This window comes from Phoxinus phoxinus (genome assembly GCF_949152265.1).
Source record: "Phoxinus phoxinus genome assembly, chromosome: 1".
In the NCBI taxonomy this organism is placed as follows: Eukaryota; Metazoa; Chordata; class Actinopteri; order Cypriniformes; family Leuciscidae; genus Phoxinus; species Phoxinus phoxinus.
This window is the reverse complement of record NC_136876.1, coordinates 46887903-46901437: the sequence shown is the minus strand read 5'-3', so window position 1 is coordinate 46901437 and position 13535 is coordinate 46887903. Positions and strand designations below refer to the sequence as shown.

General features: G+C 36.8%; 1 gene segment (V, D, J or C); it reads right to left on the bottom strand.

Annotated features, from left to right (window-relative positions):
* Positions 1 to 3188: 3188 nt before the first annotated feature.
* The window catches only part of LOC307010296 (Ig lambda chain C region-like), a 46868-nt gene continuing 36521 nt past the window's right edge, over positions 3189 to 13535 (bottom strand). The window contains exon 3 of the C gene segment in view: positions 3189 to 3611.

The window sequence follows — 13535 nt, the reverse complement described above, 5'->3', positions numbered from 1 at the left end:
CTGAGAGATTCACTGATGGGAGATCAGGAACAAACTTCATGCTCAATATTAGAAATGTCCAGCCTGAAGATGCAGGAGATTATTACTGTCAGCAGTATGCTGCATATCCATTAACACAGTGATACAGAGCCGTACAAAAACCCCTTCAGTGAAAGAGGAACTGCTGATTTAGACACACACTGCACACATAATACACTATTGGAGCCGGTTTTTAAAGTTCTGAACATAAACAAATAATAAAAATATTGGGGCAAGATTCACAAATAATTCTTACGAATACATCTTTTCAAATTAAGATTTTTTATATTTAGTATTCCCAAAAATACTTCTTAAGAATGTTCTTATCTTGTTTCTTAAGACTCTTCTTGCGACATCTGCATCTTCTGACAAGCTCTTATGTTAAAACATAACAATGTGTAACTTTAACATTAAAAACGCAACACTCATTACTAAACTCTGGTCAAAGCAGTTGCTGGAAAAACAGTGTACAAACAGTTATGATGATAATTACAGCAATCTGCAGGCAGCTGAAAAAGTTGGGCTGAGGAGTTTTATAAGGCTGAGCACAGTGTTGCAGAATCTGTCTGAGGATCGCTCTGTTTGAATACTGAACTCCCTAAGTCTGTTCGGACGGTCGAAAGACTCTCACGACACCTCCCTGTTAGATCAGCCCTAGAGCTGGAGGCGCTCCCCTTATTAGGGTCCTGTTAGATTGCCCAGCCTCCACAGGGCCTGAAGCACGGTGTAGATCCAGGATCAAGTGAAGTTAATACCCTCATTTGCAAGGGTTAGAAAGCGCTATGCTGAGTTCTCTCCAGGATGCCCGTCTCTATGATCCGGTCTAACCTGGCTAACGTCAGACCTCGTCTCATTGAGACGTGGTCTGGGAACCACATGTTCATTTTCTCGTATTTGAGGCGTGGTTTACAAATGCCCAGAGCCGTTTATTGGGCACTACGAAGGTCTATCAAATGCGCCTGTACGTAGCTCATAGCCAATCGTTTCAATTATACTAGATGACGTATGTATAGCGACAGAAATTCGACGAGGAAGAAGACGATGGGTCATAGATTTATGTGTATATATTAGAACACTATCTAAGGCTGCATCGAAAAGTAACTTCGTGTCTGCTGCCATGTTGGATCCATAGATATAAACAAACTGCTTCTGTGTCGCATAGACGTCGTCATCGTCTTGCTGCTCCCTGCCCGTTCTGTGATTGGTCCCCTCGCTGAGGCGAAAATCTGGTCCATAGAATCCAGGCTGCCTAGCAGTGTGAATAAAATCGCGCTGCGCACAAGGCAGCACGGGGAAACCCAGGCTAGATCCGGTCTATGAGCGACTACTGCCACTATCTGCTGTCCTCCCTATCCGATACCTCTACAAGTTGAGGCAAATATTGTTAGAGCACTGTAAAAAATTGCGCTGTAAAATAACAGTAATTTACTGGCAGCTGGGGTGCCAGCAAAGTACTGTTAATTTACAGCCCTTTACCGTTATTATACAGCTCTCCTTTTTTACAGTATGTTACTGTAAAAATACAATGGAAGGTAACTCGTAACATTTGGGAAACCGATTGCTTCAAACAGTTCAAGTTTAAAAACGTGTATTTATACTGATAGTACTGAGAACTTACTTTGAGTCCACTGAAAATGAATATCTCTTAATATAATACTGCAAACATCTAATGTGTAACCATGAATGAATTACAAACATGACATTAACTAGAATCTTTGCAATTCGCATTTAGCGAACAGTAGCACACATGTATGTGCTAAAGTATTTAACAACGAGATTGTCACTGCATCAGCAACTACAGTTACTGCGTTTAAATAAAGCAACGGGCAGCATAACATCAGTGTTACTCTGCTCATCTTTGACTGAAGCACAGGCTCTACTCTCCAGCACAATGGTGACCCACAAAACTAATGAATTAAACTAAAAGATCTCTCCTGTATCATCTTGTGCAAAACACATAAAACACTTCAGTTGAATATTTACTCTCTTTATCAATTATTGACTTCGCATAACTTTTTTCTATGAACTTTTACTAATATTTCAGTGAAATTAACTTCTTTTGTATAGTAAATCTGACTGTTAGATTTGACAGAATATTGCTGTTTTGACAGAATATTGCTGCACTCCCCTCAGTATGGTGGCGCTGACATATTGTTCCCCAAAAGTGTCATCAATGCAGTACGAGTTCCCTTCCGAAAGGGAATGTCTCAGGTAGCGACTGTAACCTTTGTTCCCTGAGAATAGGGAATGAGACCCTGTGTCTTTCACCATGCCTCGGGAATGCCTGCTGAACAGTCCCTTCAGACGATAAGTGGATGACATGTTCTCTAGCCGCCCGTTATATTCTTCCAGGTCGCACTAGTAGTGACGTCAATGGCTGTTGCCAGTAAATACGATTGCCGTGATTGGATAAGCATTTCAGACACCGGTACATGACGAGGGGGTGGTAATGTCAGGTTGTTTGAATTGCTGCAAAACGTAAAATGTGTACCTTGAATGCAATGTAAGTCGCTTTGGATAAAAATGTAAATGTAATGTAAAACACATGTGACAACTTTCCATTCCACAAAAGGTTCCTTCTGATGGAAAACTTTTTTAGATTTGTACAATGTTCTTAACACTGAGAAAAAACTTGTTTCTTTTTAGAACTGTTCACTCAAAGGTTCTTTGGGAACCAAAAGATGGTTCTCCTGTGGAATCACTGCGAAAAACAAAACTCCTTTTGGAACCTTTATATTTTAATATGCTTTCTTTTATTTTAGATTAATTTTAAGTACTGAGAAGGTTTAGTTTTTGTTAACAATAGCACCACTTGCAAATGCTGTTTCAAGATGACTTTCTTGTTTCATAATTTACTGCGCAGGTGTTGTCATGCTTCACTGAGTGAAAGATATTTGGGTATTTGAGATGAAATACAAGTAAAACATGTCTTACAATGTGACTTCATCTAATATTTTTCTTTCTTTCTTTTTTAATGCAGACCCCCCCCCATAAGATTTGAGAGGCTACATTATATTACAATAACATTTATTGGAATATTTGTACGTCTAAACATTGATTTGTAACGGCAGGATATAAAACAGTAAATGGTTAAATTAAAAGTTGTTTTCTCAAATCATACAAAAGGACTCAAAGACAGACACAGTTTATTTTATTTTATTTCAGTTATAACAGAACATCATAGCATGCTCTTGTGTGAATGACCTCAGAGGAGCAGAAGTGAGACATCAGCCAGACGGATGAAGCAGAAGCCAGAGGAGAGACTGAGCGCATCTACTGATCTGAACACTGATCTCTCCTCAGTTGTGCAGTGACCGCAGGCTGGCCGCTCCGTGTGGCCTCACAGCTCACTGAGACGCTCTTCATCCACTCCTGCTCAGAGAGAGTCAGGCTGCTGCTCCAGCTGTACAGAGCGTCCTTCTGCAGGAGCCCAGCGCTGCTCTCCTGAGCCCTGCTGCTCCCGTCCACCTTCCAGCTCAGCCTCCAGTCTGACGGCAAGCCCTCGCTGGCCACACACAGCAGTGTCGCTGTGTTCAGAGAGGAGATCTCTGCACTGGACGGGGGCAGGATGGTCACTTTAGGAGGAGTGTTGCCTGAGAGAAGAAGAGCAGCGGGACGACAAACAACTCGCTTAGCAAACATCGTAACATTTCTCACAGATTAAAGTGACAGACAACATTCAGTTTAAAGAGACAAAGTAATATTTTATGAATATTTTTCAAGAATAATCAAATGTAATCAAATTGATGGATTTTATGGGAAACATGGAGTTAGTAAGATATTGCATAACTCCTTGTTTTTATTCTTCCAACTTTAAACTCATTTGAATTTGAATACATTATGAATTTAGTCATCCAGACTATAATTATATAGTTTTGTAATGGCTGTTGGGTAACAAGTAAACACAATACAAAAAACATACATTCAAACATGAGTTAACTACTGTATGCACTACAATCACGGTAGATGATAATGTGTTTTTTTTTTTTTTTTTGTGAAAAATAATAATAATATATAATTATGTGGAATGAGCACGGAGAAATGTTGCACATCCGCAAATCAGTATATGCATTCAAGAGTTGCACACTTGTAGAATATTTTCTCACAAATGTCTTGGATATTTTTCTAGCACAAACACAAGTACATAACTACTGCTTAAATCTGCTGTGACGAATCTCAAACACTGTTTTCGCTTTCAAGAGACAAGTTTCGCACGCTCTCCCTTTTGCACAGAGACAATTGGAGCAAAAGTGAGTTGTGCATCTGTAGAGGCAGTGGGCGAAGCCTACATTAATATTCATGAGTTTCCCATGCATGGGCGTGTCAAACTGCTCATTTTAGTTCATGCTCCTCATTTCTCAGCAGGTTTAATGGATTATTTCAAAAAAGGTGAAAACTGATAGTTACAGTTATATACCTCTACTTTTAGCCTAATATTTAATAATAATATTTAACAGCCAGCGCACATACCTTATCAGGAGCGATCAGAATAAAGTTTTATTATTAATTTCAATAAAACATCAACAACTAAATCTCTGTTATTTCTCAACAAGTAATTTTGTACATGTATGAAATAAATAATCGTAAACTGGTTTCACACTTGTGTGGCTGGAAGTCAGTTGTAGTTCTTGTGTCTCTCTTTTTTCTGTTCTTGTTTCTCTGTCCTTCAGTGATTCTGCTTCATCAGTGTTTCAATTCACTCACTTCTTTTCAATCACTCTGTCAAGTGTAATATATTAGTAAACTAATGTAGAGAATAGTGAATGAGGATATGATGTGATTTGGAATAAGGCTGACATCCTTTTTTTTCAGTGTTTTTCTCAAAAACTACAAATATTATGCATTGTTTTCTGTGGTATATTACTGTTTTAATGGAAAATAGTATGATACTGTCAGAATTTGACCTTTTTTAAAGCAAGTACAGTGTAGTCTATGGGTCACATATTCAAGGATAAATAACATTTGTTTTCATTGTTAATGGGTTTTCTGAACCAAACTGGATTGCACACTTTTGGCAGCCAAGGGCCCCTGCACTGGCCTCATATGCCTAATCATTAAACCATCCCTGGGAGACCGTTTCACTAGAATACAATGCGTTGCGCTACAGTCTTACTTTTCACTTTCATTTAATCAGTGGAGAATCTCTAATCTTATAAAGTCAACGGTCAAGAGACCAACTAAAGCAAATACTGATCTCCATCATGGTGACTGCACACTTTATTATTAACTAAATCTAAGGGGGGTGAGGGGGCCGTTCCAGTAAAACACACTGCATTACGCTACAGTCTGCAGCGAGGAGCACTTGGGTGTTGACCTGCACTTAGTTGTGGACCTTGAGAAGTATCTTCTAACTAACAAAGTAAGAGGTTTCTTTTAAATTATTAGGCCGACATATTTTATTTGGCAAAACAGACACTGAGTGCCTATAACAATATAGTGCCTGTTTTTGTAATAATTCTTGCTCTCTTCAGCTCTTTATTTTGAATTGATTCCACACTTTAAACTTTTGGTATAATTAGTATCTGAGTTTGAATTTAGCCTGTCAGAATGTGCTATTCGTTTTCAATAATCTCTAATTTATCAGTTATTTATCAGCAAAGCGTCATGCATAAATGCAAATTTGATCATTCAAAGCCATGTTTTTCTTTATTTTTGAATGAACTGAAATAAATGAAAATGTTATAGTACCATATTATGTTTCAAACACACTGTTAACCCTTGCTGTAAAAAAAAGACCAAACACTGTTGCCAGTAGATTACTGTAATTTTTTTTGTGTCACCGTATACTGAAGAGTAAGATAAGATAAGATAAGAAAACCCTTTATTTGTTCCACAATGGGGAAATTACAGAGAAAAAATACAGCATGACATGAGGAGAGAGGGGAGGAGAAAAAGAAGGCTACCCCCAGACTACCCAGTCAACACTTTGATCTCACAGTGATCTCTCCATATGATCACAATGTGAGGTCACAGTGAGCTAAAAGTGTAACCGCACTGTGCACTCACTGTGTGCTCATATTATGGTCACAATATGAGCTCATCCCAGCTAAACATGTTATTGGACGTGGACTCCAACATCACTCAGATGTCAAAATTTGGTTGAAACGTAAAATTGGGTTGACGTCTAAAAAAATTTCTGATGTCAGGATCCAACTTTATTAAACAACTCCACAAATAGCATTACTAGCTTCACTTATTACAAAAAAAAGAAAAGAAAATTTGAGAAAATCTCAAATTGTAAGCCACCATTATGGGGATCAGTGTTTGCTTTAGTTGGGCTCTTGACCCTTATATTATTAACTTTAGATTTTGCTTGTCTACTGTTACTGATTAATAACAGTCAGACGGACAAAGAGAAATTGTCATCTGATGGTATCGGTTATGTTTTGGCATAATCATATTGTGATCTGAAATGACCAAAACATATTTAGATAGTTTGGTGTAACTTGTTAATACAACAGCTCTATGTTTCTAAATCATATGATTATCAGTATTTTTAATATAATCTAATAATAGTTCAGATCAACAACACAGACATCAATAATCAGCCTGTGAATCTCAACAATGGTGACAAGAATATAGCATGTTGCTGTGGCTGCCACCAATCAACTCATTAATTGCTCCCATCATGCATTGCGGAATTAATAAATTATGATCTGAATTGTCGATGTAATTTCCTTTTCCTAATTGAATATTTTGCTCATCACCATTGTTGAGATGCATAGACTGAATCTTCATGTCTGTGTGTGCCTGAAATGAATCTTTGTTTTTTTCAAAAAAACTTTTAAAATAAATTATTCCGTATTTATTTATCAAAAATTCTGGACATTTATGTAGAATCACAGTTATGCTGTAATAAACAACTTAAAACTAAATCAGAAATAAGGGTTAAGTGATCAAGTTCAAATTATGATTGTCATAACATAACCAATAGATCACTTTTTTTCTCTGTTCATCTGTCTGTTATAATAACAGCAGGCACACGACATCTAAAGTAAATAATATAAGGTTCAAGAGCCAAACTAAAGCAAACACTGATCTCCATAATGGTGGCTTACAATTTGTGATTTTCTCCTTCAGTGATTCTGCTTGTTAACATCAGGTGTTCATCACTAATACTCAATCATAACTCAAGTAATAACTTAATTATCTCATTAACTTTAACACTCTTGAGTGTTCATTTAGCACTCATATTTTAACACTTTACACTCTTGAGAGTGGACTCATATAAACTCCCAGGAGTGTTTGCTGTGAACACAGTTTTAGCTGTGTATATACTTCACATTTTCTCTTTCTTTAACAAACACAACAGCCAGAGAAAAACTAACATCAAATAGTCAAGGCCAAAGAGCCCAACTAAAGCAAACACTGACCTCCATAATGGTGACCAAACCAAACAACAACTTTCAAACCAACTTCGACATCTAAACCTCTTTTAAGAGGATCAGTCCTGTGTCTGCTGGGAAACTTCCCGCTAAACCCTTATAATAATGTTAGGGGATAATGTTCTATCAATGTAATCACTAAACATTTTAAAAATGTTTTTAGAGACTGTTATCCTACTTTTTAGGAGAACATTCTGGTAACAAAAATAAAATTAGCTACAGAAACCATAACATAATATAATGCTCTCAAAACATTCATAGAACAATAACATTTCTAGCTGGGATGAGCTCCTATTGCAGCCATGAGCACACAGTGAGTGCGCTGTGAGGTTACACTTTTAGCTCACTGTGAACTCACATTGCTCACGTTGTGACCACATGATGAGATCACTGTGAGATCACCGTGTTGACTTGGTATGCTCCTGTGAGGAGTACAGTATGGGAACAGGAAAAAAACACCTCAGCAACATAAACACATAAACAGTACAGAATGAACACACAAGACTCGCAGTAGGGGAGGGTTGTGGGGGCTGGAGGTAATCACAGGCAAGCAGCAATCTGGTCCTGCAGCCATTCTCAGCGCTGGTCACAGACCTTCCCGCCAGGCTGGGGGGTACAAAGCTGCAAAGGCAAAGGCGAAGGCGAGGGATGGGGGGTAGGGGGGTGATTGCATATCTGTATGTGAGAGTTTGTGTATGTGTAGGCCTGGAGAGTCGCTACGCTTGGCATCATAATCTACACAGCAAAAACTCCAGTGTTAAATTAACACTCCTGGGAGTGTATATGAGTCCGCACTCAAGAGTGTAAAGTGTTAAAATATGAGTGTTAAATGAACACTCAAGAGTGTTAAAGTTAATGAGATAATTAAGTTATTAATTAAGTGATGATTGAGCATTATTGAAGACACCTAATGTTAACAAGCAGAATCACTGAAGGAGAAAATCACAAATTGTAAGACACCATTATGGAGATCAGTGTGTGTTTTAGTTGGGCTCTTGACCCTTATAATATTAACTTTAGATTTTGGTTGTCTGCGTTTTCTGATAAATAACAGTCAGATGAACAAAGAGAAAATGTGATCTGATGGTGTCGATTATGTTTTGACAATCATATTGTGATCTGAAATAAACAAAATTGAATTACATAGTTTGGTTTAACTTGTTTATAAAGCAGCTCTCTGATACTAAAGCATATGATTTTCAGTATTTTTAATATAATCCAAAATATTTAATAAACATTGTTCTGATCAAGAGACTTTTAAATGCTGTATTTAGAAACACAGACATCAATAATCAGCCTGTGAATCTCAACAATGGTGACAAGAATAAAGCATGTTGCAGTGGCTGCCACCAATCAACTCATTAATGGCTCCCATCATGCATTGCAGAATTAATAAATTATATGAAGTAATTTCATTTTCCTAATTGAATATTTTGCTTGTCACCATTGTTGAGATGCATAGACTGAATCTTGATGTCTGTGTGTGCCTAAAATAAAGATTTTTTTTTTTCAAAACAACTTTAAAATAAATTCTTCATTATTTATTTATCAAAAATTCTGGATATTTATGTAGAATCACAGTTATGCTGTAATAAACAACATACTTTTTAATCAGAAATAAGGGTTCAGTGATCAAGTTCATATTATAATTGTCATAACATAGCCAACAGATGACTGTTTTTCTTTGTTCATCTGTCTGTTATAAATTAATAACAGCAAGCACACAGAATTCTAAGTAAATAATATAAGGGTCAAGAGCCCAACTAAAGCAAACACTGATCTCCATAATGGTGGCTTACAATTTGTGATTTTCTCCTTCAGTGATTCTGCTTGTTATCATCAGGTGTTCATCACTAATGCTCAATCATCACTCAATTATTAACTTAATTATCTCATTAACTTTAACACTCTTGAGTGTTCATTTAACACTCATATTTTAACACTTTACACTCTTGAGTCTGGACTCATATAAACTCCCAGGAGTGTTAATTTAACACTGGAGTGTTTTCTGTGAACACTGGAGTTTTTGCTGTGTAGGTGCCTCAGTCCACAGGATTGTCATAGCGATACACAGCAAGTTGCCATGGAGACAACCTTGATCAGGTCCAGACAGAGTCAACAATCAACAGGTGTCTGTGGGGAGCGGGATAAGGAATGCAAGAGCGTCACACTGCAGTGCTCTTCCTGGATAGGTGTTGTTCCAAACAGCGGCCTTGGCCAGTGCTGGTTGCGGGAGGCCGAAAGCAGATAAGATTTGGGTTTGTTTGGTCTTGGGGCGAGTAGAAAATGCAACCGCCTTCGTTGAGAGCCAAGAGTAGGAATGAAGAGCCTGTGAACAGTAGAGCCTGCTTCAGTCCAGCAGAAGATCTGGAAACATTGATGATATGCAGTGTGTTGCTTTATTTAATAGGCAGTGACTGTGTAGTTGCTGGTTCAGTGAAAATCTCTTTATGTACACTGTTAGCCCTTACTGTAGAAAAAGCCCAAATTCTTACAATATCATACCATTTTCCATTAAAACAGTAATATACAGGAATATACCTACAGGAATATACTGTGAATTAACAGCGCTCAAAGTCGACACTCAGAGGCTGTTTTCCCAATCACACCCTATACTTTCATTCACTATTCCCTACATTAGTTCACTAATATAGTCCACTTGAATGAAAAGAAGTGAGTGAATTGAGACACTGATGAACACCTAATAAGCAGAATCACTGAAGGACAGAGAAACAAGGACAGTAAAAAGAGAAACACAAGAACTACAACTGACTTCCAGCCACACTGAGTGTGAAACCAGTTTAACATTATTTATTTCATACATGTACAAAAGTTATTTTTGAGAATGAACAGGGATTTAGTTAATAATAAAGTTTGTTGTCACCATGATGGAGATCAGTATTTGCTTTAGTTGGTCTCTTGTACCTTGACTTAAACATTTATTACATTCCTCTCTCTGGCTGTTGTAACAGTGAGTGTATAAAGCACATTTGTTATAACAAGAAAAAGTCAAGAGGAAATTGATCAGGTGGTTTTGGGTTTGTGATGATGTCATAATCATCCATGAGTGAGGTTTTGCTATTTTTTGCATGTGAGATATGAATTTATGGGTTTGATACAATATATTTGAAAATCAACTGAAGAATATTGTCATCATATAGTGCATTAAAATTGTGCTTAATCCTGCTTGACTCAGGCACACACAGACATCACCAATCAGCGTATGAATCTCAACAATGGTGACGATCAAAAGTTTCATGTCGCAATGCATGCTGGGTACCAGGATAGTATAAAACTCCCAGCATGCTCTGCTGCATGAATAATAATAATAAAAAATATTCCCACCATTGTTGAGATGCATGTTCTAATTTGTGATATCTCTGTGTTTCTGTATTGCAGCGTAACTCTGTTATTTTTGGTTATGCATGTTAGAAATAAATTAGTTGTTGTTGTAGTTTCACATTGGTGGTAACGTTAACACTTTTGATTGACAATTAAACTCTGAATGAGAGAGAATTAACTTCTTAATGAATGAACAGGCTATATAATGATTTCATCATAACTGCAATCATTCACAAACTGTGTGTGCGCACAAGTGTTATTTGCAAAAACACAGCTCAAGCAGCAAGAGAAAAACTAATGTGTTAGCATCAGCAACCCAACTAAAGCAAACACTGATCTCTATAATTGTAACATTTTCAATTAAACATCTCAATAACAACTTCAGTAGACGTATGACAGAAATAAAGATATACTGGTTAAAAATACGTGTAATAATGTGTTATGGCTGGAAGTCAGTTGTAGTTCTTGTGTTTTTCTATTTTCTGCTCTTGTGTTCCTCTTTCCTTCAGTAATTCTGCTTGTTAACAGCAGGTGTTCATCACTAATGCCCAATAATCACTTACATATTCTCTTAATTATCTCACTGCAACACTGTAACACTGCATCAATGTTACTTTTTACTCTTTGTAGTGTGGATTTTCCTGTGGGGTTGAAAGGGTTAACATTGTAAGATAAAAAGACACACCCACGAAAAGTATTTTAACAGTAATAAACTGTAAGTTATAAAACAGGTTTATACTGGCAACACTGTTGCCAGTAGTTTACTGTAAAATGTAGTTTTTTGGGTCACCGTTGTGCTGAAGAGTATGGCCTGTGCTTCAGTCCAGCAGAAGATCTAAAAACGTCGATGATACGCTGCATGTTGCTTTATTTATCAGGCGGGGACTGTGTAGTTGCTGGTAGAGTGGAAATCTTTTTATGTGCTTAAGTTTTTTAGTGGTTTCTAAGGAAAGTTCATAATACTCTTTGCTCACATTATTAATGCATTACACATATTAGTTAATACATTTAAATGACAGTTGGTCAATTTAAAGCAGTCGGTTTCTGCAAGTGAAATTAGTTTTAACTCAAGTTTTAATTTAGTGCATTTTACAGTAACAAACTGTTTATTACAGTAAAATACTGTAGATTACAGTAAAGAACTGTACAATTAACAGTAAATTACTGGCAACAGTGTTGCCAGTATTTTACTGTAAAAAAACCCGGTAGGGTCTAACAGTGTACAATATTTTTTTAGTGGTCTCAAATTAAATAAATTCACAGTAATACTTTGCTCACATTATTAATGCATTATAATTTTTAGTATACATTTAAATTACAGATGGTCAATTTAAGGCAGTCGGTTTCTACAAGTGAAATTAGTAAACTCAAGTTTTAATTTAGTGCATTTTTACAGTAACATACTGTAGATTACAGAAAATAACTGTGCAAATTAACTGTAAATTACTGGCTTTATGTTGCCAGTATTTTACTGTAAAAAAAAAATCCTTGTAAGGTCTAACAGTGCATCCTAAAGCAAATAGAACTGCTCTTCTTCTACAAATGTTTCTCTTCGTTATCCAAGCGTTTGTGTAAGAAAAATAACCATATTTGAAACTTTATAAAATAAAGTAAGCTTCCGGCCCAACAAACATTCCACTTAGACTAAAGTGCAACTTATGCAAGTAATGCGACATACTGCTGATATTTACGCTATGCCATGATGCACTATGCTACTTCCAACGTCAAAAGTTGCGTTATTATACTTGGTAGCTTTACATGCCTCAATCCATCTGTCAAATAATATACTCTTTTCTCAAGCAAATTCAACATACGTTTGAGAAGCAGACTTCTTAGTAGATCGAAAACAAAGTCTATAGTGCTCCGGCACTAGCTCGTATGAACGAAGAATAGCAGTCTTTACTACCTCATACACTTTCATCCAAAGGGAGCGACGCACACACCTCTTGCACTTTCCATGCTGTAGATTATCAGATATATGGTTTTATACCCATAATCTCATAGCTTACATACAAAAAAACAACAGAAACTCACTCATGGATGATTATGACATCATCACAAAACCAAAACCACCTGATCAACTTCCTCTTGACTTTATCTTGCCGTAATAAAATGTGCTTTATAAACTCACTGTTACAGCAGCCAGAGAAAGAGAGATGGAAGAAATGTTTTAAGTCAAGGTACAAGACACCAACTAAAGCAAATACTGATCTCCATCATGGTGACAACAAACTTTATTATTAACTAAATCCCTGTTCATTCTCAACAATAACTTTTGTACATGTATGAAATAAATAATCTTAAACTGGTTTCACACTCAGTGTGGCTGGAAGTCAGTTGTAGTTCTTGTGTTTCTCTTTTTACTGTCCTTGTTTCTCTGTCCTTCAGTGATTCTGCTTATCAGGTGTTCATCAGTGTCTCAATTCACTCACTTCTTTTCATTCAAGTGGACTATATTAGTGAACTAGTGTAGGGAATAGTGAATGAGGGTATAGGGTGTGATTGGGAAAACAGCCTCTGAGTGTTGACTTTAAAGGCCACCTATTATGGAATTTTGGAATTTACCTTTCATGTAGTGTGTAACATAGATCTAAGTGAACAAAAACATCCTGCAAAGTTTGAAATATGAAAGTGCACCGTATATAAAGTTATTGTCTTTCAAAAGTAAGAGTCGACTCTGAGTCATTTTTATGAATCGTTAGAAGACCGAAGCTTTTTCTCTGACTAGATGACGTCAACTTGTCAAGTTATTTGAATACGATACGCCCACTTATTGCGCTCCAAGGCCAG